The sequence below is a fragment of the Primulina eburnea genome, chromosome 15 (assembly GCF_022965805.1).
Source record: "Primulina eburnea isolate SZY01 chromosome 15, ASM2296580v1, whole genome shotgun sequence".
NCBI lineage: Eukaryota > Viridiplantae > Streptophyta > Magnoliopsida > Lamiales > Gesneriaceae > Primulina > Primulina eburnea.
This window is the reverse complement of record NC_133115.1, coordinates 25,441,254-25,451,400: the sequence shown is the minus strand read 5'-3', so window position 1 is coordinate 25,451,400 and position 10,147 is coordinate 25,441,254. Positions and strand designations below refer to the sequence as shown.

At 39.7% G+C, this 10,147-nt stretch overlaps 3 long non-coding RNA genes across 4 annotated transcripts; 2 read left to right on the top strand and 1 right to left on the bottom strand.

The window, feature by feature from the left end:
• Window positions 1-273: 273 nt before the first annotated feature.
• On the top strand, window positions 274-2,312 carry LOC140814812 (uncharacterized). 2 transcript variants are annotated; one of them, XR_012114169.1, is made up of 4 exons: window positions 274-741; window positions 1,290-1,352; window positions 1,817-2,059; window positions 2,176-2,312. It is a non-coding gene; the product is annotated as an uncharacterized lncRNA (long non-coding RNA). The 2 variants fall into 2 exon arrangements; XR_012114168.1 differs by lacking the exon at window positions 2,176-2,312 and having other exon boundaries at window positions 1,817-2,169.
• LOC140814814 (uncharacterized) lies at window positions 2,187-6,838 on the bottom strand. The gene is made up of 3 exons (XR_012114170.1): window positions 5,964-6,838; window positions 2,425-2,858; window positions 2,187-2,293 (listed from the first exon to the last, which is right to left on the bottom strand). It is a non-coding gene; the product is annotated as an uncharacterized lncRNA (long non-coding RNA).
• On the top strand, window positions 2,801-9,398 carry LOC140814815 (uncharacterized). The gene is made up of 3 exons (XR_012114171.1): window positions 2,801-2,865; window positions 2,980-5,055; window positions 8,897-9,398. It is a non-coding gene; the product is annotated as an uncharacterized lncRNA (long non-coding RNA).
• The last annotated feature ends 749 nt before the right edge of the window (window positions 9,399-10,147 follow it).

Below are 10,147 nucleotides of genomic sequence, written 5' to 3'. Positions count from 1 at the left end.
TAACATGTACATATTTTATATCTTTATTATTAATACAATAATGATTGCTGTAGATTTTTTTTTTTTTTTTATTACAACTCACGCAGGGAAAGGTGAATCTGACCGGGGTGGGAGGCCAGCTAATCCGACGAGTGCGACCATTGGGCTAGAAGCCAGGTCTCAATGATTGCTGTAGATATAATTATGATTATTATTAATATTAGCTATTATAAATTTAAAAAATAAAATACACTCTACTGCCTTTTATTTAATAAACATTTCCCACACTGCCAATTTGCTCATTTTCCCCTTTCCGAACATCCTACGAATGATTTCACAACCGTCGTACCGCCGAATGCGAGCCGCAATCCACTTGAACCCTAAAAAATGGGTGCTTCGTCGCCGCTCTACGGGGTCAGAGATCGATGACGAAGAGGGCGAAGCGTCTCCGCCCTCTCGCCGTGGTGGAAACCGAGAGCTGCGTAAAAGAGTACCCGTACCTGAAGACAACTGTGGGGGAAATGATACAAGGGACTTAAGATTGATCGAGTTAAAGAAGAAGAAAAATAGGAGGTATAAAGGTGTGTCCGAACCTGAGCCTGAGCCTGTGCATGAGACTGAGGCGGAGGTCGGAGGACTCCGAGAGCGAAAACGATGACCTGGCGCGGTCCATTGGTGAGGTGATTAGGGTTTCGGGGACAGGGAAGGAGAAGAGGAATCATTACAACGTCGTTTGAGTACGATGGCTTCCGGTATCATCTCGTGAGTTACTTTTGTGTTTAATCCGATTTTTTGATTCATTATCTGCTTGGAGATTAGGGATCTCGGTCCTGCTTCTGCTTAAAATTCGTCTTTATTACTGATTAGGGCTTGATTACTGTCATATAAATGTAATTGTAACCTTTGAGTGTTTAGAAGCTTTAGAACATCATGCAAAGTTGACGCGAAGAACAATACCGTGTATAATTTGATACTGGAATGTGTGTATAACTCTTGATAGAATACTTGTGTGACCAATATGTCTTCAAAGGGCTAAACCAATTTCTTTCAAATGGCATTTAATCCAAGAATTATCCGGTACCTAAGCATTACAAAATTGTGTCGATGCTGAAAGTTGAGAGTGATTTGGTTTTCTGTTTGTTTTATTCGTGACTCAGGAGTGAAGAATAGAGTTTATGGACCAAGTTCCTGGGCTCTTGGATATTGGACCCCTTTTGAATCCCGGGATGGAACTCTGCTTAGAGTAGTTGTTTGAAGTCTCAAAAAATTTGGTTTCCCATATATTCACATGATTTTTTATTTATTTGTAGGAAGATCCTGTTCTTTTAGTTCCTGAAAAAAAGAATCAGAAGCCTCGTGTGGCCATAGTTAAGGCAAGTTCTCTTTTTACGTCTTTGTTGTCATTGAGAACATGGTCATGTGGAAAATACCTAAAAATGTTTGAGAATGTCATGATGGTAATTTTCTTTTTGCGATTGAAACTTGGTTATGGATAATGTTTAGATTATCCTGTTGGTGCAAGTGAACCTAAATTATTTATCTTTTCTCTTGAACTTTGGAAATAAGATTGATTAAGAAATGATGTGATTGGAGAGCATATGGAGCGAATGTGGTAAGACTTGTAAATCTCTCATGGGTTTTGTTGTGATGATGTGATCTTGGCAAAGCTTTGAGAGGTTTTGTCTCTGTTCATAAACGCAAAGCTGTCGTCAATATGAGGTTGTTAAGTGGGGGTTGTTTCAAGTGAAGTCATTTTCTTCCTCAATTATTGGAAAGAATAGCTCCTTGGTGGCTTCTTTGAGATCTTTGCATCGATTTCAGTTCTTTTTGTGCGCAGGACATTTATCAGACATTCGATGGAGCTATAATGGTAGCAACACAGAGATTATATCGTCTAGAGGAGGCAGAGAAAGACGGAGGTGGATATTGGCCATCACTTAATAAGAGGGAGGTGCTCTATAGTTTCCACAGAACTGAAATACCTGCAGAATCTGTGATGCACAAATGTGTGGTGCACTTCATATCTTCAGATAAACAGATTCCTACTCGCAAAGAGTTACCGGGATTCGTTTTGCGAAAGGTATATGTTACTGAAAGCCGAATGGTCTATAAACTTACAAATCAAAATTATGAAATTTATTCAAAGTTTTTGAAGGGAGACTGAAGCAAACTTATTCTTGTAACTGATTGTGCCAGGTAATTTCATCGTTAGTTCTATCAGCATCCTCGGGATGTATCAATTGTACCTGTTTTTCGCTCCTGCTTCCTTTCTTTCGCATAATTTTCATTTAGTTTGAAGCCCATATGCCAGTTTCTGACATGATCAGGATCTTAGAAATAGGTGGGCAACAAATTAATTAAATAAAAATGCAGAAGCTAAAAAAATACATACTCTTTTAGCAAATATTTTTCCTCTCCCAAAAATATTTAAAGGGGCCAACTTACCTCAATAATTTCCCTGTAAATTTATGAAAATTAAATTTCTTCCGTGTTCGGGAATCTCTCCAGAAATCATCTCCGAACTCTCACGTCTGAAAAATAATTGCTAATCATTAAAATATTAATTTGACAGTCAATTAATTCGCTATTTGATATCTAGACTCGAAATTATTTCCATGCGATCTATGTGGATTTTTTCCTAAATTTTTCGGACAATACAATCCTACCCCCCTAAAATAAATTTTGTCATCGAAATGTGATTTATCGAACGACTCCAGGTATTTATTGCGTATGTATGACTTAGTCTCCCATATCACTTCCTCTTCAGTATGGTTTCTCCATTGGACCTTCATCATAGGGATGATCCTGCTCCTCAACCTTTTCTCTTCTCTCTTGAGGATTTGCACTGGTCCCTCCTCGAAAGTCAAGTCTGGTGCCAACTGTAATGTTTCATAGTTCAGCACATGTGAAAGGTTCAACATGTAATCACAAAGCATTGATACATTAAAAATATTATGCAGTGCTAATAAATGGGACGACAGTGTCACCTTGTAGTTGTAGGCTAAAGTCCCTGCTCGCTCTAAAACTTCAAAGGCTCAAATAAATCTCGGGCTCAATTTTCCTTTCATGCGAAATTTGATCACACCCTTCATTGACGCTGCTTTTAAGAATACATGGTCCCCAACTACGAATTCTAAATCTCGACGACGCTTATCTGCATGACTCTTCTGGCAGGTCTGTGCAATTCTCACCATGTCTCGAATCTTGGTAATAACCTCCGTTGTCTGTCTCACCATCTTGGGGCCTAACTCGGCTCGTTCTTGTCCCATTGGATGGACGTTCTACACTTCCATCCATACAATGTCTCGTAGGGAGACATCTCAAATGAGGCATGATAACTGTTATTATAGGTGAAATCGACTAGTGACAACTTTGTGTCCCAACTCCATAGGAAAGCTATCTCACATGCTCATAATAGATTCTCTAAGGTTTGTATCTCTCTTTCAGATTGTCCGTCTATCTGTGGATGAAAAGCTATGCTGAAAGCCAATTTAGTTCCTATTGCATGGTGTAAACTCTTCCAGAACACCGACTAAACCGAGGATACCTGTCAGACACAATGGAAACCAGAACACCGTGTAGTCAAACTATCTCTTTGATATAACTCAGCATACTTGCTTATATTGTAAGTTGTCTTCAATGGCATGAAATGGGTTGACTTGGCGAGACGATCAAATAAAACCCAAATAGAGTTAAACACATGCAAAATCTTTGGCAAACCTACCACAAAGTCTGGTGATGTTCTTTCATTCCACTTTGGTATAGAGAGTGGTTTTAACATTTCTGGTGGCCTCTGATGCTTAGATTTTACTTGCTGACACGTGAGCCACTCATAGAAAAATATAGCAATGTCTCATTTCATTCCCGACCACCAGTACAATTGTTATAAATCATTATACATTTTCGTACTCCCTAGATGTATGGAATATGGAGATGTGTGAGCCACTGTCATGATATCTTGTCGAAGTGAGTTGACTGCAGGGACCCAAATTCGACCCTAATATCAAATAATTATGTCCTCGATAGTATACAAAATTTGTTCTCTTTCCTCATCTCGATGTCTCCATGTCAACAATTGTTCATCAATCAACTCCCATTCTCAAATTTTATCTCTCGAGGTAGGTGAATGGTCAGTGCTGCCAGCCTACAAGAAAACTCTCTAGTCATCATATCCAAATCAAACCGCTGCATCTCAGTTACTAATGGCCTTTGGATTGTCAACTGTGCCACTCCCACTAACTTTCTGCTCAAAGCATCAATAACTATGTTGGCTTTACCTGGATGATTATTGATGTTGCAATCATAATTTATAACCAACTCCAACCAACGTCGTTGTCTCATATTCAATTCTTTATGTGTGAAGAAATACTCGAGACTCTTGTGATCAATAAAAATTTCACATTTAATCTCAATACATATAATGCCTCCAAATCTTGAGAGCGAACACAACTGCTCCATATTCTAAATCATGTGTAGGGTAATTTCTCTCATGATTCTTCAGCTGCCTAAAAGCATAAGCAATCACCCTGCCATTCTGCATTAGCACTGCTGCGCCTAAACATAGTTTCGATGCATCAATATACATAACATAATTTCTTTGTCCAGATAGCATTGCTAATGTCCGAGCCTCCATCAGCACCTCCTTCATCACGTCGAAACACTTCTGACAACTGGGACTCCACTCATACTTCACTCCCTTCTTTGTCAGAGAAGTCAATTGCATTGCCATTTTCGAAAGCCCTGAATGAATCGACTATATTATCCTTCCAAGTCCAAGAAACTATGGATTTCGGTGATAGTCCTTGGCACTGGCCAATCTCTCACTGCTTCAAATTTCACTAGGTCTACCTCAACTTGAAATCACGTGGCCCAAAAATGTTACATTCTCTAGCCAAAATTCGCACGATTGAATTTAACAAACAACTTCTTGTTCTTTAGAATATGTAACAATACCCTCAAATATTCTGTGTGCTCTTCTCGTCTCTTGGAATAGATCAGGATGTCATCAATTCAAACTATGACAAACTAATCCAAAAACGGTTGGAACATCATGTTCATTCAAATCCATAAACATAGGTGGTGCATTACTCAGCCCGAATGACATACCACAAAATCATAATGTCCATAACGGGTCCTGAAAACTGTCTTAATAACATCTGTTTCCTTAATCTTCAACCGATGGTAACTGACCAAAGATATATCTTAGAAAATACTGATGTCCCCTATAGCTGGTCAAAGAAGTATTCAATTCTTGGCAGCGAGTATTTATTTTTCACTGTCAACTTGTTCAGCTCCCGGTAGTCGATGCATACTCATACTGCCATATTTTTTCTTGACGAACAACACCGGCTCCCCCAATAGTGAAAAGATAGGGCGTATGAATCCTTTATTGAGTAACTCCTAGATCTTCTCTTTTAGTTCCTTCATTTCTGTCGGTGCAATTCAAGGTGCCTTAAAAACAAGCATTGCATTAAGCACTAGCTTAATCGAGAACTTCAACTCTCTGTCTAGGGAAAGTCCTGATATTTCATTAGGAATTACATCTGGAAAGTCTCAAACCACTTATACTTCATTAATTTGTTTCCTGATCTCCTCAGAAATTGCAGATACACTGGCGAAAAATCCTTGGCAACACTTTCTGACCTCAATGCTTAAATAAGGCGAGGAAATTTATTGTATAAGCTGCTTCAAAAATAAATTGATCTCATTGAGGCGGTCTGACCGTCATCGTCCTTTGCTAAAATTCTATTGCTGCTCCATTTTTTGTTAACCAATCCATCACAAGAATAAGATCAAATTCAGGCATGGGTAAGACTATCAAGTCAGCATTCACTCCTATCCGTTGCAATACCAGTTCAACATTTCTAAGCATGTGATTTCTCATGGAAAACATGCAATTTCAACATAAAAGACTCAGAAATGAAATTGCGTATTACTCGAATCAATCAATGCAGTAGTAGGTATGCCATCTAAAATTATCATACCTGTGATACATGTGGCCTCTGGATCTGCCTTCTCTGCTGACGCTCTCCCTTTCACTGGCTGCTGCAACTGCTAACGATATTTGGAAAAGTGCCAGGGTGCTCCACACTTAAAGCAAATGTTTGTCTCTATCTTGTACAGTCCTCTATGATTCTTCTCACAATTGGGGCAAAAGGGTTTGTCTTCAGGTTTAGGAGAAGTGGTAGCTAGTGGTCGCTGACCTTGAGGTCGTTGTGGGACTTGATTTCTCTACTTAAATGGCCTCTGATCCTTGGACTGTGAAGCTTGTCTTTTCCACCACCTCTCTGCAACTATTTCCTTCTAGTCACACTGTACTCTCAAAGCTTTATTCACTGCAGCTCCAAATTCCCCAGGCTCTGCCAGCCTAACATCATGCTTCATAGTGGGTCGTAACCCATCACAAAAGGTCTCAATTTCTCAGCAACGTTCCCACCAATCATAGGGACAAAGTAGCAGCCCATATAAAATTTGTAGACATATTCCGCCATAGTCAACTCTCTTTGTTTGAGAGTCAGAAACACTCGAGTCAAATAAGATCGGACATTTGCTACGAAATATTTCTCATAGAATACATTCTTGAAATCTACCCAAGAGAGAGTGGTTGGGTCCACAATCGCCCTAGCACCCTCCCACCAGATCATCGTGTTGTCCCTCAGCATATAGATAGCACATCATGTCCTATCTAGAGCATTCAACTGTAAGTACTCAAAAATTACCTCCAATGATTTGATCCACTCCTCAGCCTCGAGCGGATCAGAGGTACCAAAAAATTCCTTGGGGTGCTGGAACCTGAAGCTCTCATGTATGCTCCTGGGCCACACCCCTTCCTGCTGGTTGAACTTTAGCTCATCCAGTCCGGCCCATTAGCAGCTGCAAAAGTCCCCACTCGCTCTAAAACTTCAAAGGCTCAAATAAATCTCGGGCTCAATTTTCCTTTCATGCGAAATTTGATCACACCCTTCATTGACGCTGCTTTTAGGAATACATGGTCCCAACTACGAATTCTAAATCTCGACGACGCTTATCTGCATGACTCTTCTGGCAGGTCTGTGCAATTCTCACCATGTCTCGAATCTTGGTAATAACCTCCGTTGTCTGTCTCACCATCTTGGGGCCTAACTCGGCTCGTTCTTGTCCCATTGGATGGACGTTCTACACTTCCATCCATACAATGTCTCGTAGGGAGACATCTCAAATGAGGCATGATAACTGTTATTATAGGTGAACTCGACTAGTGACAACTTTGTGTCCCAACTCCATAGGAAAGCTATCTCACATGCTCATAATAGATTCTCTAAGGTTTGTATCTCTCTTTCAGATTGTCCGTCTATCTGTGGATGAAAAGCTATGCTGAAAGCCAATTTAGTTCCTATTGCATGGTGTAAACTCTTCCAGAACACCGACTAAACCGAGGATACCTGTCAGACACAATGTAAACCGGAACACCGTGTAGTCAAACTATCTCTTTGATATAACTCAGCATACTTGCTTATATTGTAAGTTGTCTTCAATGGCATGAAATGGGTTAACTTGGCGAGACGATCAAATAAAACCCAAATAGAGTTAAACACATGCAAATTCTTTGGCAAACCTACCACAAAGTCTGGTGATGTTCTTTCACTTCCACTTTGGTATAGAGAGTGGTTTTAACATTTCTGGTGGCCTCTGATGCTTAGATTTTACTTGCTGACACGTGAGCCACTCATAGAAAAATATAGCAATGTCTCATTTCATTCCCGACCACCAGTACAATTGCTATAAATCCTTATACATTTTCGTACTCCCTAGATGTATGGAATATGGAGATGTGTGAGCCACTGTTATGATATATTGTCGAAGTGAGTTGACTGCAGAGACCCAAATTCGACCCTAATATCGAATAATTATGTCTTCGATAGTATACAAAATTTGTTCTCTTTCATCATCTCGATGTCTCCATGTCAACAATCGTTCATCAATCAACTCCCATTCTCAAATTTTATCTCTCGAGGTAGTTGAATGGTCAGTGCTGCCAGCCTACAAGAAAACTCTCTAGTCATCATATCCAAATCAAACCGCTGCTTCTCAATTACTAACGGCCTTTGGATTGTCAACTGTGCCACTCCCACTAACTGGCTTTACCTGGATGATTATTGATGTTGCAATCATAATTTATAACCAACTCCAACCAACGTCGTTGTCTCATATTCAATTCTTTATGTGTGAAGAAATACTCGAGACTCTTGTGATCAATAAAAATTTCACATTTATCTCAATACATATAATGCCTCCAAATCTTGAGAGCGAACACAACTGCTCCATATTCTAAATCATGTGTAGGGTAATTTCTCTCATGATTCTTCAGCTGCCTAAAAGCATAAGCAATCACCCTGCCATTCTGCATTTGCACTGCTGCGCCTAAACACAGTTTCGATGCATCAATATACATAACATAATTTCTTTGTCCAGATAGCATTGCTAATGTCCGAGCCTCCATCAGCACCTCCTTCATCACGTCGAAACACTTCTGACAACTGGGACTCCACTCATACTTCACTCCCTTCTTTGTTAGAGAAGTCAATTGCATTGCCATTTTCGAAAGCCTTGAATGAATCGACTATATTATCCTTCCAAGTCCAAGAAACTATGGATTTCGGTGATAGTCCTTGGCACTGGCCAATCTCTCACTGCTTCAAATTTCACTAGGTCTACCTCAACTTGAAATCACGTGGCCCAAAAATGTTACATTCTCTAGCCAAAATTCGCACGTATTGAATTTAACAAACAACTTCTTGTTCTTTAGAATATGTAACAATACCCTCAAATATTCTGTGTGCTCTTCTCGTCTCTTGGAATAGATCAGGATGTCATCAATCCAAAATATGACAAACTAATCCAAAAACTGGTTGGAACATCATGTTCATTCAAAACATAGGTAGTGCATTAGTCAGCCCGAATGACATAACCACAAAATCATAATGTCCATAACGGGTCCTGAAAACTGTCTTATTAACATCTGTTTCCTTAATCTTCAACCGATGGTAACTGACCAAAGATATATCTTAGAAAATACTGATGTCCCCTATAGCTGGTCAAAGAAGTATTCAATTCTTGGCAGCGAGTATTTATTTTTCACTGTCAACTTGTTCAGCTCCCGGTAGTCGGTGCATACTCATACTGCCATATTTTTTCTTGACGAACAACACCGGCTCCCACAATAGTGAAAAGATAGGGCGTATGAATCCTTTACCGAGTAACTCCTAGATCTTCTCTTTTAGTTCCTTCATTTCTGTCGGTGCAATTCAAGGTGCCTTAAAAACAAGCATTGCATTAGGCACTAGCTTAATCGAGAACTTCAACTCTCTGTCTAGGGAAAGTCCTGATATTTCATTAGGAATTACATCTGGAAAGTTTCAAACCACTTATACTTCATTAATTTGTTTCCTGATCTCCTCAGAAATTGCAGATACACTGACGAAAACTCCTTGGCAACACTTTCTGACCTCAATGCTTAAATAAGGCGAGGAAATTTATTGTATAAGATGCTTCAAAAATAAATTGATCGCATTGAGGCGGTCTGACCGTCATCGTCCTTTGCTTAAAGTCTATTGCTGCTCCATTTTTTGTTAACCAATCCATCACAAGAATAAGATCAAATTCAGGCATGGGTAAGACTATCAAGTCAGCATTCACTCCCATCCGTTGCAATACCAGTTCAACATTTCTAAGCATGTGATTTCTCATGCAAAACATGCAATTTCAACATAAAAGACTCATAAATGAAATTGCATATTACTCGAATCAATCAATGCAGTAGTAGGTATGCCATCTAAAAGTATCATAACTGTGATACATGTGGCCTCTGGATCTGCCTTCTCTGCTGACACTCTCCCTTTCACTGGCTGCTGCAACTGCTAACGATATTTGGAAAAGTGCCAGGGTGCTCCACACTTAAAGCAAATGTTTGTCTCTATCTTGTGCAGTCCTCTATGATTCTTCTCACAATTGGGGCAAAAGGGTTTGTCTTCAGGTTTAGGAGAAGTGGTAGCTAGTGCTCGCTGACCTTGAGGTCGTTGTGGGACTTGATTTCTCTTCTTAAATGGCCTCTGATCCTTGGACTGTGAAGCTTGTCTTTTCCACCACCTCTCTGCAACTATTTCCTTCTAGTCACACTGTACTCTCAAAG